This window comes from Cucumis sativus, chromosome 5 (genome assembly GCF_000004075.3).
Source record: "Cucumis sativus cultivar 9930 chromosome 5, Cucumber_9930_V3, whole genome shotgun sequence".
NCBI lineage: Eukaryota > Viridiplantae > Streptophyta > Magnoliopsida > Cucurbitales > Cucurbitaceae > Cucumis > Cucumis sativus.
The window spans coordinates 16,022,264-16,038,189 of NC_026659.2; positions in this window are offsets into that span (position 1 = coordinate 16,022,264).

Here is a 15,926-nt window from a genome sequence, read left to right on the forward strand (position 1 = left end):
CTGGGTGGTCCGATTCTGAGTGATCTCGAAGTTTCTTGCCCACAAAAGCCGAACGGTGACGCCCCAGACTCGGTTTCTTGGTTCCGTCCCAAAACGCCGAAGAAAGGCACAATGGCCTAGAAAGGGACGGTCGGACTTGGAACGGGGTCCGAGGCCTCGAAAGTCCACATCTAGCTACTGGGTGGTCCGATTCTGAGTGATCTCGAAGTTTCTTGCCCACAAAAGCCGAACGGTGACGCCCCAGACTCGGTTTCTTGGTTCCGTCCCAAAACGCCGAAGAAAGGCACAATGGCCTAGAAAGGGACGGTCGGACTTGGAACGGGGTCCGAGGCCTCGAAAGTCCACATCTAGCTACTGGGTGGTCCGATTCTGAGTGATCTCGAAGTTTCTTGCCCACAAAAGCCGAACGGTGACGCCCCAGACTCGGTTTCTTGGTTCCGTCCCAAAACGCCGAAGAAAGGCACAATGGCCTAGAAAGGGACGGTCGGACTTGGAACGGGGTCCGAGGCCTCGAAAGTCCACATCTAGCTACTGGGTGGTCCGATTCTGAGTGATCTCGAAGTTTCTTGCCCACAAAAGCCGAACGGTGACGCCCCAGACTCGGTTTCTTGGTTCCGTCCCAAAACGCCGAAGAAAGGCACAATGGCCTAGAAAGGGACGGTCGGACTTGGAACGGGGTCCGAGGCCTCGAAAGTCCACATCTAGCTACTGGGTGGTCCGATTCTGAGTGATCTCGAAGTTTCTTGCCCACAAAAGCCGAACGGTGACGCCCCAGACTCGGTTTCTTGGTTCCGTCCCAAAACGCCGAAGAAAGGCACAATGGCCTAGAAAGGGACGGTCGGACTTGGAACGGGGTCCGAGGCCTCGAAAGTCCACATCTAGCTACTGGGTGGTCCGATTCTGAGTGATCTCGAAGTTTCTTGCCCACAAAAGCCGAACGGTGACGCCCCAGACTCGGTTTCTTGGTTCCGTCCCAAAACGCCGAAGAAAGGCACAATGGCCTAGAAAGGGACGGTCGGACTTGGAACGGGGTCCGAGGCCTCGAAAGTCCACATCTAGCTACTGGGTGGTCCGATTCTGAGTGATCTCGAAGTTTCTTGCCCACAAAAGCCGAACGGTGACGCCCCAGACTCGGTTTCTTGGTTCCGTCCCAAAACGCCGAAGAAAGGCACAATGGCCTAGAAAGGGACGGTCGGACTTGGAACGGGGTCCGAGGCCTCGAAAGTCCACATCTAGCTACTGGGTGGTCCGATTTTGAGTGATCTCGAAGTTTCTTGCCCACAAAAGCCAAATGATAGAACTAAGTCATGCACAGCGGAAAAAGAATCGAATTTCTACCCTAATTGCCACAATTAACATGTAACCATAAACTAATCAAATTAGGGTTTTAAGAAGTATTACCTTTGAAGCTTTCAAAAGGTTTGATGTCTTCTTACCAATTCTACCCGAGACCACCACTAGTACTCAACTGCTATCCTCTAGACAAAGAACCGGGTTGTGGGACCCAATTTTGGTGTAGAAAGTAATGGAGATAAAATGAGATTGGAAGCTTTCTTTTTTCTTTTGTTGAGATTATGAAAATGATAAAAGAGGCAAAAGTCCTTCAACATTTGAAAACATCTCTATTTATAGCCTAATTACATGCAAAAATGCATGCAATTCAATTGCCAAATCTCAACACCTAATATTCCACTAACAATTAGTGGAACTTAGTGGGCTAGGTGTCTATATCTCATATAGCCACATATCCCACTAAGAGTTAGTGGGATTATCCAACAAAATGTTGGATTTTCCCACTAACTTAGTCCAAGGGTAAAATGGTCATTAGATTTTTCTAGTCAAAAGTCAAACTTTGACTTTTCTAAGTCAAAAGTCAATATTTTGACTTTTTACCATTTTGTCCGTCTTGACTAATTCCAACCTCCCGAGCATGAATCCGCATTCATTTTTCCAAAATTCAAATCACATTTGAATATAAGGCCGGTCAAAGTTTGACTTTTCAAAGTCAAAAGTCAACATTTTGACTTTTTACTATTTTTGACCAATTCCGAGCTTCTTAGTATGAATCCGCATTCATACTTATAGTATGTAAAACATAAAGCTCTATTTCTAATTAGAAGACCGACGATTATATCACTGTATATGTCGGTTTTCCTTTCTTCTCCCTATTCGAACAATTCGACTTATTTCATCACACTGTTCTAAGTTTAATCCATATGAGCTAGCAGAGGAACCTAATGGACCTATAGATCATGGGCTCCAACGATTCAAGATTAACTAGCTAAACTCTTTTAAACCGAGTTAATCAACATTCGTTAACTAACGGGTCATTCCACTAAAGTCCCGTAGTTGCACTCCCCTCACTATAGATATATTTGTGTCCATTTGATAAAACCATAATCAGTAAGTTAATCCTTCACAGGTTGCTCGTAACCTTGGCTGGGTCAAAATACCGTTTTACCCCCAAGATTACATCTTGCTCCTTAAGTCCCACTAATCCACTATTGAACAATTGGTTTAAGGTTCAACCTATAAACTTAATCCCTCTCGGGCCAATGAGAGGGTGGGGCCCCTTGTTCAAGACTTGGATTCAGTGCTTAAGAGAGCAACCTATCTACTAACCCTAAAGCGGGTAGGAGTGAATTCCATCTTGTACCCTATGTTCCCAGCTATCCACCCGATCTTACCCCTGAAATGGGAGGCTTATTGGGCCAACGCTGATGAGCTGCCCTCACCTATGCAGATCTAAGGATAATCTCGTATGAACAGGAGTTCATAGTTAACTCAGGATTAAGACTAAGTTACCTAGGTCATCAATAATTGAGATAGTCAGTTTTAAACAGTAAACGGTGTTATAACGTAAAAATGACTAATTCATGGTTCAGTCTTATGTAAACATTTTACATAGGATGCCCCCACTTTCATGTCTCTACATGAACGATTAGGATCACCTCGTTTGTACTACAAAGTGGGCCGCATCCATAGTTTCTCTAAATAAGGCGCCCAACCTTTATTTCATATACTATAGACTATTTAGGCTATATACTCGAACTTGATCCACGTTTATGTTTACACATAAAGTTCAAGTTTATTCAAAAAATAGCCTTGGAACTTTGATTTATTGGATTTAAGATTATAATATTTAATTTCTCAATAACAACTTTATTGAATAGAATATGATTTACAAACTACGAGTTTTAGGACAAAAAATTCCAACAATAAACTCCCATAATAGCACCAAGGCTAATACCATTGCGAATACAGAAGAAAGTAAAGGAGGAATGAATTGGCCGATGAGAACTTTTACTCTACGAGGAACAACAAAAGAGGAAGTATGGAAAAAGGGACAGACGAAGCGCTTATTTGATGCTGAATTTCAATCTAGAAAGAAGGGATTGTGCTTTCGTTGTAATGAGAAAAATTCTCATGACCACAAATGCAAGATGAAAGAGCAAAGGGAATTGCGAATGATTGTTGTCAAGGAAGAAGGCGAGGAGTATGAAATTATTGAAGAAGGAGGAATTGATCAGAAAGAATTGAATGCCCCTGAGATCGTAGAGGAGAGTCAAGTGATGGTGGAATTATCCATTAATTATGTGGTGGGATTATCCACCTAGGGAAAATGAAGGTAAAAGAGATGATACAAGGGAAGGTGGCTATAGTACTAATTGATTGTGGAGTCACACGCAATTTCATTTAAAAAAAAATAGTGAAAGAGTTGCAACTGAGTACAAGAGAAACGTCGAATTATGGAGTCATTTTGGGCTCGGGCACTGTAGTCAAAGGGAAGGTAATTTGTGAAGATGTTGAGTTAATGCTGGGAGGGTTAGTTGCCATACTTGGAATGCAGTAATTGTATTCCTTGGGAACGGTTGGAGTGGATTGGAAGAATATGATGTTAACATTGATATATTAGGGGAAGAAGGTGATAATCCAAGGAGATCCGAGCCTAACCAAAGTCAGGGTCTGTCTTAAGAAGTTTATGAAAACATTGGGGAAGAAGATCAAGGCTTTTTAGTAGAGTGCAGAGCCTTAAAGAAAAGTGAATCCTTAGAAGAAGAGAATTCGTGGGAGGTCGAATTAACAGTAGAAAAATCAATAGCGATGATCCACTGTAGGAGGAAAACTTCGAACTTTGAAACTAAGTGTAGAACCATAGAAAGGTTACCCCACTCGTTCTAGCAAGGCCTAGTTGCCACCTTTCATACCAAAGAAAGAAAAAAAAGGCTTGTAAATTCAAAATACAAAAAAGTGAGAATTGAAATTTAGATTCTAGTAATTGAAATAGTGAAAGAAAAGTTCTGTCCCCTTGTATTTTCTTGAAATGAAAATTCGAATCATGTTTTTATCTAAAGTTGAATTGCATTATCTTTCTTTTTTTTAAAAAAAGTTGATATCATAATACAACAAGGATGACCTCACAAGAGCGGACAATGCTCACAAAAACAGGAAGAATCCAAAGTATCAAAAGAAAGAACAATAATAAACCCAACAAAATTAAGAGCAACAAAACATAAAAAGTCCAAACAACCCCACAGCCCGAGAACAAGCAGATAAAACAAAAATAAAAAGAAAACAAGCTAAATAATACCATGAGCATCCTAACGCAAATAAACAACACGAGCACTGATACAAGATGGAATAAGCTGAAACAGAACAATGAGCTCACGAGCGTGACCACCATGGAAACAATGATTATGCTCCTTTCACATAAAATAAATCGTAGCACACCAGAGAACATACCACAACTTCCTTTTCACACCCTTACCAATACTCTAATGACAAACCCCAAACAACTCAACCCTCCAATACCCAATCCTGTGAGAGGAAGCCATAACCTGAAGGACCCGAGACTAAATATCACACCCAAAAGGACATGAAAAAACAAATGATAACGAGACTCCCAATCCCCACCCCACAAGAAACCTGTCCAACGAACCTTAACACTACGAGGATGAATAGTATCCCATGCACTAGCAATCAAAAAACCACTATGACGACTAAGAACCCAAACCCACCTATCACCAACATTAGGACACGAACTTACAACTTGAACCCTATCCCATAAATTAATCAAATCCAAAGACACCCTCGACCACCTCCACTCCCCTTTCGAACCAATAAACTTAGAGAGCCTAGCCTCCTATCTACTCGTTACATTATAAAGCGCTCTCTCACCAACTTGTTGAAGGATAGGACCACCCTGCAACCACGGATCCAGGCACAGTTTACAATGCCTACCATCCCCAACCTCCATCTGAACATGCTCTTTTAGACTATCTCGTTTCCACATGATAACGCAAAGACACCAAGACCGACCAACACAAGAATCGACCTCCCACAATGACCTTCCTTTATGAATATAAGCCTCCACCCAAGGAACCCATAGAAAACTCGAACTAGTCAGCAACAACCAAAGATTCTTCATAGTACTCACAACATTCTAAGAAGACCCATCAAGAATAGCAAGACCACCCTCCTCAAAAGGAACACACCTCAGCCCACGCCACCTTAACACCTCCTCTACCTTCCTCCTTACCCCTCCAAAGATAAGACCTCAAGATTTTATCAACCTCATGATGCACACTCACAGGCAGCACAAACACGTTAGCCTAGTAAACCTTAAGATTATCAAGCACATATTGAACTAGTTGCAATCTACTTGCAAATGATAAAACTCTAGCAAACCAAGAATGAATCTGACTAGTAATACGTTGAATAAGAGAGCACAATCAGTAGGTCGTAACCTTCCAGAAAGTAAAGGAAGCCTAAGATAACAAACAGGGAGATGTCTGAGGACAAAACCCAAACTGGTAGTCAAACGATAAACATCATCACTATTAACCCCTACAACAAACATAGAAATTTTACTAAGATTAGTAAATACCCCGAGAGATCACCAAACTTTCGAATAGTCTCGTTAATAAAACTCAAAGAGGAATCATCAGCAGCACAAAAAATCATAAGATCATTAGCAAAGGTCAGATGAGTTAAGCTAACCTTCTCACAATGCCTGTGAAACTGATAGCTCGAAGGAGGCCGATTTAACATACGAGAGAGGACCCCCATCACCATGATAAAAAGGAAATGAGATAAAGGATCATCCTACCGCAAACCTTTCTTCCCATTAAAAAACCCTTGAAAGACCCATTAATCATAATGGAGAACATCGAGGAGGTAACACAAGTTCTAAGGAAACTCACAAACCTCTTGGACTTCTAACACATGAAGGCTTCCTCAAATTTAACAGCCATCCAAAAGGCCTCAATGGCAAGACCTGCTTGGCGACTCAAAACATCAGACATAGGATTTTGCCCAACCTTTCTCTGAGCTTTATCCATGGACTCTTTAGCAATACGAACCTCCTCACTTAGGCTCTGAATGTGCTTACCAAACTGTATATGGAGGGTAGGCTTGTGGTTATGTAAATTTCTTACAAAACTCACAATCAGAGAAACTCCTACATGGCGACTCCAAATCAAAGAGACAACATCAATAAACATCTTTCAACATTATTATTAGAGGCAAAAATACATATGTTGGGATTTTATGTCCTAAAACTCGTAGTTTGTTATCATATTCAGTTCAATAAAATCATTATTGAAAAATTAAAAATTATAATCTTAAATCCAATAAACTAAGTCTTGATGCTATTTTTTAATACATTTGAACTTTATGTCGAGACATAAATGTGGATCAAGTTCGAGTATATAGCCTCAATAGTCTATAGTGCCTTATTTAGAGAAACTACAGATGTGACCCGCTTTGTAATTAGTACAAACGAGGTGATCCTAAATTGTTCATGTAGAGACATGAAAGTGGGGGCATCCTATGTAAAGTACTTACATAAGACTGATCCATGAAATAGTCACTTTTACGTTAAACACCGTTTACTGTTTAGAACTGACTATTTCGTTTATTGATGACTTAGGTAGCTTAATCTCAATCCTAAGCTAACTATGAACTCCTGTTCACATGAGATTATCCTTACATTTGCATAGGTGAGGGTATCTCATCAACGTTCTTCCAATAAGCCTCTCATTTCAAGGGTAAGATCGGATGAATGGCTGGGAACATAGGATGCAAGACATAATTCACTTCTACCTGTTTTAGGGTTAGTAGATAGGTTGTTCTCTTAAACACTATAAAGTACTTACATAAGACTGAATTCACTTCTACTTGGTTTAGGGTTACATCTGCATAGGTGAGGGTATCTCATCAACGTTCTCCCAATAAGCCTCCTATTTCAAGGGTAAGATCAGATGAATGGCTGGGAACATAGAATGCAAGAAAAAATTCACTTCTACCTGTTTTAGGGTTAGTAGATAGGTTGTTCTCTTAAGCACTAAATCCATGTCTTGAACAGGGGCCCCACCCTCACATTAGCCCGAGAGGGATTAAGTTTATAGGTTGGACCTTAAACCAATTGTTCAATAGTGGATCAATGAGACTTAAGAAATAAGATGTAGTCTCAAGGATAAAACAGTAATTTGATCCATTCGAGGTTACGAATAACATGTGAAGGAGTAACTTATTGATCATGGTTAATCTTGAATCGTTGGAGCCCATGATATATAAGTCCATTAGGTTTCCCTGCTAGTTCATATGGAATAAACTTAGAACTGTGATGGAATAAGTCGAATTGTCCGAATTGAGAGAAGAGAGAGAAATCGACAAGTATACCGACAAGGTGCACCTTGAGGACATGAAAGTCATGTTAAGAAAGACTGAAAAGAATTAAAACTTAATACCTATACCAACAATGTGAACCTTTTTTTTTCGGTGGCTCGATTATAGGGACTTCAAAGTTAAGCGTGCTTAGCTTGAAGAAATTCTATGTTGGGTGACCTCTTGGAAATTTTCCTAGGATGCATGTGAGTGAGGAAAAGCATGCTGAAAGATTTCGTGTTGTTTTGTGAAGAGGAATTTCATTCTAATAAGTTTTTAAGAATAGTAAGGATGATGCTGCCAGGTGGCAGGGGATGCAGAGAATGCTGGAGATACGAATTCCAAATCCTAAGTTTAAGGTGTTACATTTTGGTTTCAAAAACTTTTGGAATTTTGTGAGAGGTATAGACATTCATATTCGAATAGATACAAAGGTATAATATTTCCTAATTCTTTTAATTTAGGGTTGCAAGTTAAATAGGTGCAATTAGGGGAATTTTGTATTCCATTTTTCCACTGCGCATGTCTCTTTCTAACATAGACTATGAAGAAACTTTCTCTATCGTTGCCATGCTAAAGTCAATTAGAATAGTCTTATGCATCGCCACGTTTTATGATTATGAAATTTGGCAGATGGATGTCAAGACAACTTTTTTTGAATGACAATCTTGAAGAGAGTATCTATATTACTCAATTATAGGGGTTTATAGATCAAGATCAAGAACAAAAGGTTTGTAAGATTCAAAAATCCATTTATGGATTAAAACAAACATCTAGATCCTGGAATATAAGATTTGATACTATGATCAAATCTTATGGCTTTGATACAAAAGGTTGACGAACCTTATGTTTACAAAAAAGGTCGTCAATTCCATTGTAGTATTCTTAGTCTTGTATGTAGATGATATTCTACTTATTGGAAAAGGACATAGGATTTCATACTAATATCAAGAAATGGCTAGCTATGCAATTTCAAATGAAAGTTCTGGGAAATGCACAATACGTTCTTAAGATCCAAATTGTACAGAACTGCAAGAACAAAACACTAGCCATGTCTCAAGCATCTTATATAGACAAAATGTTGTCTAGATATAAAATGTAGAATTCCAAAAAGGGTATGCTATTATACATCTACGAAATTCATTTGTCAAAGGAACAATGTCCTAAGACACCTCAAGAAATTGAGGATATGAGAAAAATTTCCTATGCTTCCGCTGTTGGAAGTTTGATATATGCAATGTTGTGTACTAGATCTGACATTTGCTACTTAGTAGGGATGGTCAGTAGGTATCAGTCCAATCTTGGACGTGATCACTAGACAACTGTTAAGAATGTTCTAAAATATCTTTGAAGAACAAAACACTACATTCTCGTGTATGGTACAAAAGATTTGATCCTTACTGGATACACTCATTATGATTTTCAAACTGATAAAGATGCTAGAAAGTCTACATCAGGATTAGTATTCACTCTAAATAGAAGAGTAGTAGTTTGGAGAAGCATAAAACAAACTTGTATAGTTGATTCCACAATGGAGGGAGAATACGTAGCAACTTTTGAAGCAACAACAGAAGCATTATGGCTAAGAAAATTCTTGACAGATCTGAAAGTCGTTCCAAATATGCATCTATCAATCACTTTATACTGTCACAACAGTGGTGCAGTTGCAAATTCAAGAGAACCTAAAAGTCGTAAACGGGAAATACATATCGAACGTAAGTACCATCTTATCAGGAAAATTGTACATCGTGGTGACGTTGTAGTAACCCAGATTTTTTCAGAGAAATTGTGGATGCCGCCCGCTTTGTAGTTAGTACAAACGAGGTGATTCTGAATCGTTCCAATACATACATGAATGACCCGTTAGTTAACGAATGTTGATTAACTCAGTCTATAAGAATTTTGTCAATTAATCTTGAATCATTGGAGTCCATGATATATAGGTCCATTAGGTTCCCTTGCTAGCTCATATGGAATAAACTTAAAACAGTGTGATGGAATAAGTCGAATTGTTCGAATTGGGAGAAGAGAGAGAAACTGACAAGTATATGTGTTATAGCCATCGAATTTCATATTAGAAATAGAGCTTTGAGTTGTTGGGCTTTAGTATTCCATGGACATGCAATTTTGCATGGAAAATCCTTATAAATAGGGTCGTTGACCTCATTTGATGGGCTGACTATTGAATTTGGGCTCTTGTACCAAATTGGATTTCTTTTTCTTATTTACATAGAAAAAAATTACCAAGCCCATTTCTTTTTCCATCTATTTCTTTCTCCCGGTACTGAGTCTAGAGGATAGTAGGTGAACCCTATTTTTAGAAACGGAAGTGGGGGCTCTCCACTCCTTAATAGCTTACAACTTATGTTCGTCCATTCAAATCTTTCTACATTCGATGATGTGACCTAGAAAATTGATACGCTATTTAGCAAAAACACTTTTCTCTTTCTTCAAATATAACTGATTATGTTGGAGCTTGTCAAAAGTCAAAATCTTCGACACGCTCTTCCATTTGTGCAATAGAACTTGAAGAGCTACTTCCACGTTCGAAACTACCTACTTTGGTGGTTTTATGTTCTAACGAAACAACCCTCAGCACCAATTCATTTATGGGTTGTTTGTCTATTTAGGCATTCAATGCGTCTATTTCTCTGACTTTTTCTTTAAACATCTCAAGTTGGGTCTAGAGAAATCTTACTTCGTTTGGCAATTCTTTCATATCCAAGAATTCCTCTTCAATCTCAGTCAGTCGCTCCGGTTGCAACTTTGATAGTTGTTTCATTGTTGACATAATTGCATCTCGCTTAGCCAAGGAGCTAACAAAGCTTTAATACCACTTGTCACAAAATGCAACTTTTCGAATACGGGACGGGCGATTGTGCAACACTTGTTCTAAATTGATGAACAAGGCAACCTTGTGAAATTTGAAAGTTGCGGACAAACTTGTGGTACGATGTAGCCTCGCTTCATCTTTTGAGAGAAATTGGTTTTATAAAACGTGAGAGATAAAGAAAAACATTGATAACATCCTTAAAGAAAAAATTGAATATTGTCAATTACAAATAAAGCTTAGATTTGCAAAAATCACAATAGGGCTTAGTTGGGGATTCAACTACCATGCCTCCCCTACAATACATCTTAAACTTTTTTAGCATTGACAACATTGCATATGAAAATTGCGAAACGACGCACCTTAGGTCGGTGACAACAAAAGGAAAGCAGTTGACTAAACTAAGTACAAAGCATAAAGATAAAGTGGTTTGAGGATATACGAGCATACGACCATAGGCAAATAATGCCTTGGACAAGCACACTTGTGACACTCTGCGTACCACAATCGCAATCTTTCAAACATGGAACGGACAATTGTAGAACACTTGTTTTGCTCAGTCAATAAGTCAGGCATGTAAAATCCGAAAATCACAAACAAACTCACTATATGATATAACCTCCCTTCTCGTTCTTGAAAAAATTGTTTTATAAAATGTGAGAGAGAATATCATTAAAAACATCATTAAAGAATGCGTTGAAGACTTTCAATTGCAAATAAAAATTTAATTATAAAGAATACGATAAGACATGGTTGGGGATTCAACTATTGGGTCTCTCCTATAGTATAGTTTAGACTTTTTGAGCTTTGACAGGTTTGCAAATGAAAATGTGTGACACCTCACACCCTAGGTCTATGACATAAAAAGGAAAGCAATAGACTAAACTAAATACAAGACATAAAGAAAAGGTGATTTGGGGGTATTTGGGCATGTGGCCATAGATAAACAACGCCTTAAACAAGCATGCTGGTGAGAACAAAAGCTTATAGTTAGCCCAGTATTAAGATTAAGTTATATTTGATATCTATCAATGAAATAGTAAGTTTTTCAAAGTTAACGGTGTTATAACTTAAAAGTGACTATTTCATGGTTCTATTCTTTTGTAAACTCTTTACATAGGATGTTCATACTTTCATGTCTCTAGGATTTAGGATCACATCGTTTATACTAAATACAAAGCAGGCTGCATTCATTGTGTCTTGGAATAAGGTGCCTAACTGTATTCGTACAATCTATACTATTTAGGCTCTATACTTAAACTTGATCAACTTTTATGTCTCTACATAAAGTTCAAGTTTACTTAATAATAACCTCGGGTCCTTAGTTTATTGGCTTTAAGATTATAGTATCAATAACGACTTAATTGAATAGATTATGATTACAACGAGTTTTAGGACATAAATTACAACATCTAGTTCTTACAACTTTTGATTCTAGAGTGTCAACTCTTGTCAACAACTCTTAAATGGGTAATCCATCGAGATGATCGATCATTGCAGCAATAGTGTTAGTGATATATATTAAACAACTAATTGTGCCTCTACAAACACAATGCTTTTCTTTCGATTCTTGCGTTTTCACGTAAGCTTTGGTTTCGTATATATTGCTTTCAATATGGTATTAGAGCTCATTAAGCCTAAACGGATATTTGGTTCAAGATAGGTGAAACCAAAGAGGCACCATCTTGAAGGGGCATGTTCCCACAATTGAAAAACCAAGGAAACTTAGACTCCTTATAAAATAGATGAGCTACTCCTCTCATTGCCAATTGGTATTGTGATGAAACCTCATACTTTGGTAATATATAATTAAATTTACCTTCAACCACTAGCTTAAGCTTTTGGGTGAATTTGGGGTTTAATATGGTATCAGAGCAGGTGGTCCAAAAGGTCCTATGTTCAAGTCCTTGTGTAACGTCCCAATCTCGAAGGTAATTTATTTTAAGAAAATTTTTCGATTTGTACAAGATTTATTTTTTTAAGAAAATATGTTGAAGGGGGAGAAAGAAGATTTGAAAATGTGATAATATAATTATATATATATATTTATTTATATTTTAGTTTTTATTATTTAAAATAAATAAAAGAAAAGAAAAAGAATTTTTCCCTTCCTTCTTCCTCCCGTGCGTCCTCCATCTCTTTCTTCTTCTCCGTTCACCCTAGCAGCCGCCCACCTCTTTCCTTTTTCTTCTTCTATTTGTCGCAGCCGCCGATCATCTCCCTCTCTTCCCTTCCGTCCGTCGAAGCCAAGGCCGTCGCGTGAACCTGTAACCGCCGGCTGTCTCCCCTCTCCTTTCTCCTCTGTTTTCTGCCCAGCGTCGTGTGACCCTCTGCCCAGCACCGCGTGACCCTCCGCCCAGTCACGTGTGACCCTCTGCCCAGCACCGCGCAACCTTTGTCTCCGCGCCGTTGTCCAGATCTGCAACGCCGTGTCCCCACCGGTAGCCGATCTCTTCCTAAATTGCGTGTCCCCTATCAAGTCGTCGTTCTTCTGCTCGTTGGAAGACGGAGTTACGATTTGAAGCCGATTTTCTTTTCCGGTTGAGTCGCATTCAGTGTTGCTCTATTTACAGCCGTTTGATTCGTTCTTGATTGTCATTTTTGCCTTGCCGTGAACCATTGGGCTCATTTTTGCCTTGCCGTGAACCATTGCCCTGCGACTGTACAGGGTGTCCCAATAGAATGTTAACAATTTATTTTCCCCTGATGGGACCAGTAGAGGGTTTCTTACTGGGTATTTTATACTCACCCTCCTTATGTTTAATTTTTTCAGGCAAAGGTAATAAAGGCGACAAACCGGCGAGGGGCAGGAAGGAAGCGTGATTGCCATAGGGGATATTTTAATTTGCTTCCACTTAATGTTTTGTTTCTCATGTTTTGTTTTAGTACTTGAGATTGTTTAGAAAATTTTATAGTTGAACTGTATTCACGAATTAGTAAACTTTTCTTGAAAGTGTTGGCTATTTTAAACAGGGCCCAAATATAAATTTTTGTTTTCTTTGAGACTTTGAAATTATTTGAGATTGAGATTTTGCGTAAACTCAGGTCTTTATTTGAAATTAATGACTTCGACTTATTTGGAAAAGTTGGGTCGTTACACCTTGTATTGGTGTTTCCTTCCCAATTAAAATTGATTTTCACTTGTTGGACCTTTTAGATATTTTGAACCCATAAGTGGGGGATTGTTAGTGATATATAATTAAATTTACTTTTAATCACTAGCTTAAGATTTTGGGTGGTGGTTTAATTAATAGCATCAGCTTTCTAAAAAATTTCTTCAAGGCGGGTTTCCAAGAAGCGAATTGAGTTAGGAACTTTCATTAGGTAGAGCATTTGCTCTTCAACCTTTACCAGTCGGTCCACATGGGCCTCGCCCGACTATTTTGTTATGGACATGTTTACATTTTAACCGTTAATAAGCCAACTTAGGCTATCACACCCCACCACGAGAACCTACTTGCGTGGCTCGAGATATGGCGTGAAGCCAATCGATAGCACCCACGTCAAGAACGACACCATTTAACCCTTAGCCTGAACCTTTAAACTCTAAACAACAGCGGAAACATAACACATAAATTTTACTAAAACCAATTGGGCTAAACCTTTTTCATTTAACAACCTTAGACAAGTTTTACATAGAAAAAACGTAATCTTATTTATCTAGAACAAAACCTTATTAAACCTTCCCAAAAGCCTAAGTCTGATAGCACAAAAGACTAATTTATCATTAGTACAAAATAACAGGACACATATGATAACAAAATGAAATCCTTTAGTAGACAGGTAGTAGCAAGTTAGGCTTAGAGGACACGATCTCTACCTAGAAAGTGGGAAAACATTTTGAATATTATGCATTTTGAAGAGTAAACAATATGCTTGAATAAATACCTTTAAACAATAACACCCTTGAAAGACTTTTCATAACATAACTTAAACATTTTATCATAAATCCGTCATAAATCATGACTTAAGAACATGCTTGAAATCACTTTAAATAAAACATTTTCCACTCATAGATACAAGCTCAAATCCTTGGTTTATAAATTTGTATGATCTTCTCATGTCCTGAAATAATGGTAAAATAGTACAATTAATTATCTTTTGCCAATAAAATATCAAAAGTATACTTAAAAAACACAAAAAATTACCAAAAATAGCTCAACACGCAATATGACACTGCCTGGCACGAATGGGTGGGTAGTAGGGCCTTGGTTGGGCGCTGGCTACTGTGTGTGAATCTCACAAGAGGCTTTTCACGCGTGTTGGGCATGCCCGCGTGCTAACCTCACACACAAGCACATTGTGAACCTCACATGGTTGCGTGCTTGGCATTTCGTGTAGCCCTCCTCGTGTGCATTCTTGGCTAGTGCATTTCTTGTGTCACAATCGCGAGCTTTCAAACACGAGAGGAGCGATTATGTTGCACTTGTTTTACGTAGACAACAAGTTAGCTGATCAAAATCCAGAAACCACGGACAAACACATGATACGATGTAGCCTCTCTTCACGTTCTTAAGAAAATGTTTTATAAAACGTGAGGAGAAAGAAATTCAATGAAAATATCGTTAAAGCAAGCATTGAAGACTGTCAATTGCAAAGAAAAACTTTGATTGCGAAGAGTGCAACAAGGCTTGGGCAGGAATTCAACTACTATGTCCCATCTATAGTACATTTTAGACTTTTTTAGTTCTGGTAGGCTTGCATAAGAAAAAGCCAAGTCACACCCAAGGTTTATGACATAAAAAGGAAAGCAAAAAGTAAAACTAAATACAAAACATAAAAACAATGTAAATTGGGGGTGTTTGGGCATGCGGCCATAAGTAAACAGCGCCTTGGACAAGCATGCTTGTTACATTCTCCCCCACTTAAACAATTGACGTCCCTGTCGACTGGCGAAGCTAGAATTCCTCGATCTTCTTCTTTCACGCTCCAAGGTCTTCAGCACATTCCTAACGTGTTTCTTCCACATGGAGGTTCTTTCACTTCAGTAGGAATTCATGTATCTTCTTCATGGGTATACCCTTCCTCACTCTCTTAGGAAGGATTTCTTCCATTTCTTTATCGTCTTTCTGCTTTAGGTCACTAGATGACCATACACCATTGTTGCACTACTGGTCATCTGGATCTTGATGGTAAGGTTTCAAGTTGCTCACATGAGCTACTAGATGATTTTTTATCCATGCAGGCAACGATACCCTATAGGATGCATTTCCAATTTTCTTCAGAACTTCAACAGGCCCTTTGTATTTTCTGGTGAGATGCTGATGTTGATGTCCTCTAAATCAAATTTGCTTTGCTTTAAACTCTATGAAGAGTTGGTCTTCCGCTCAAAACTTGAGAGGATGATGCTTCTTATCATACGCTTCGAGACTTTCTCTTAGTATGCTCGAGCGATGTTCGTAGTCTTCTCCCACTTTTTCGTAAAGTT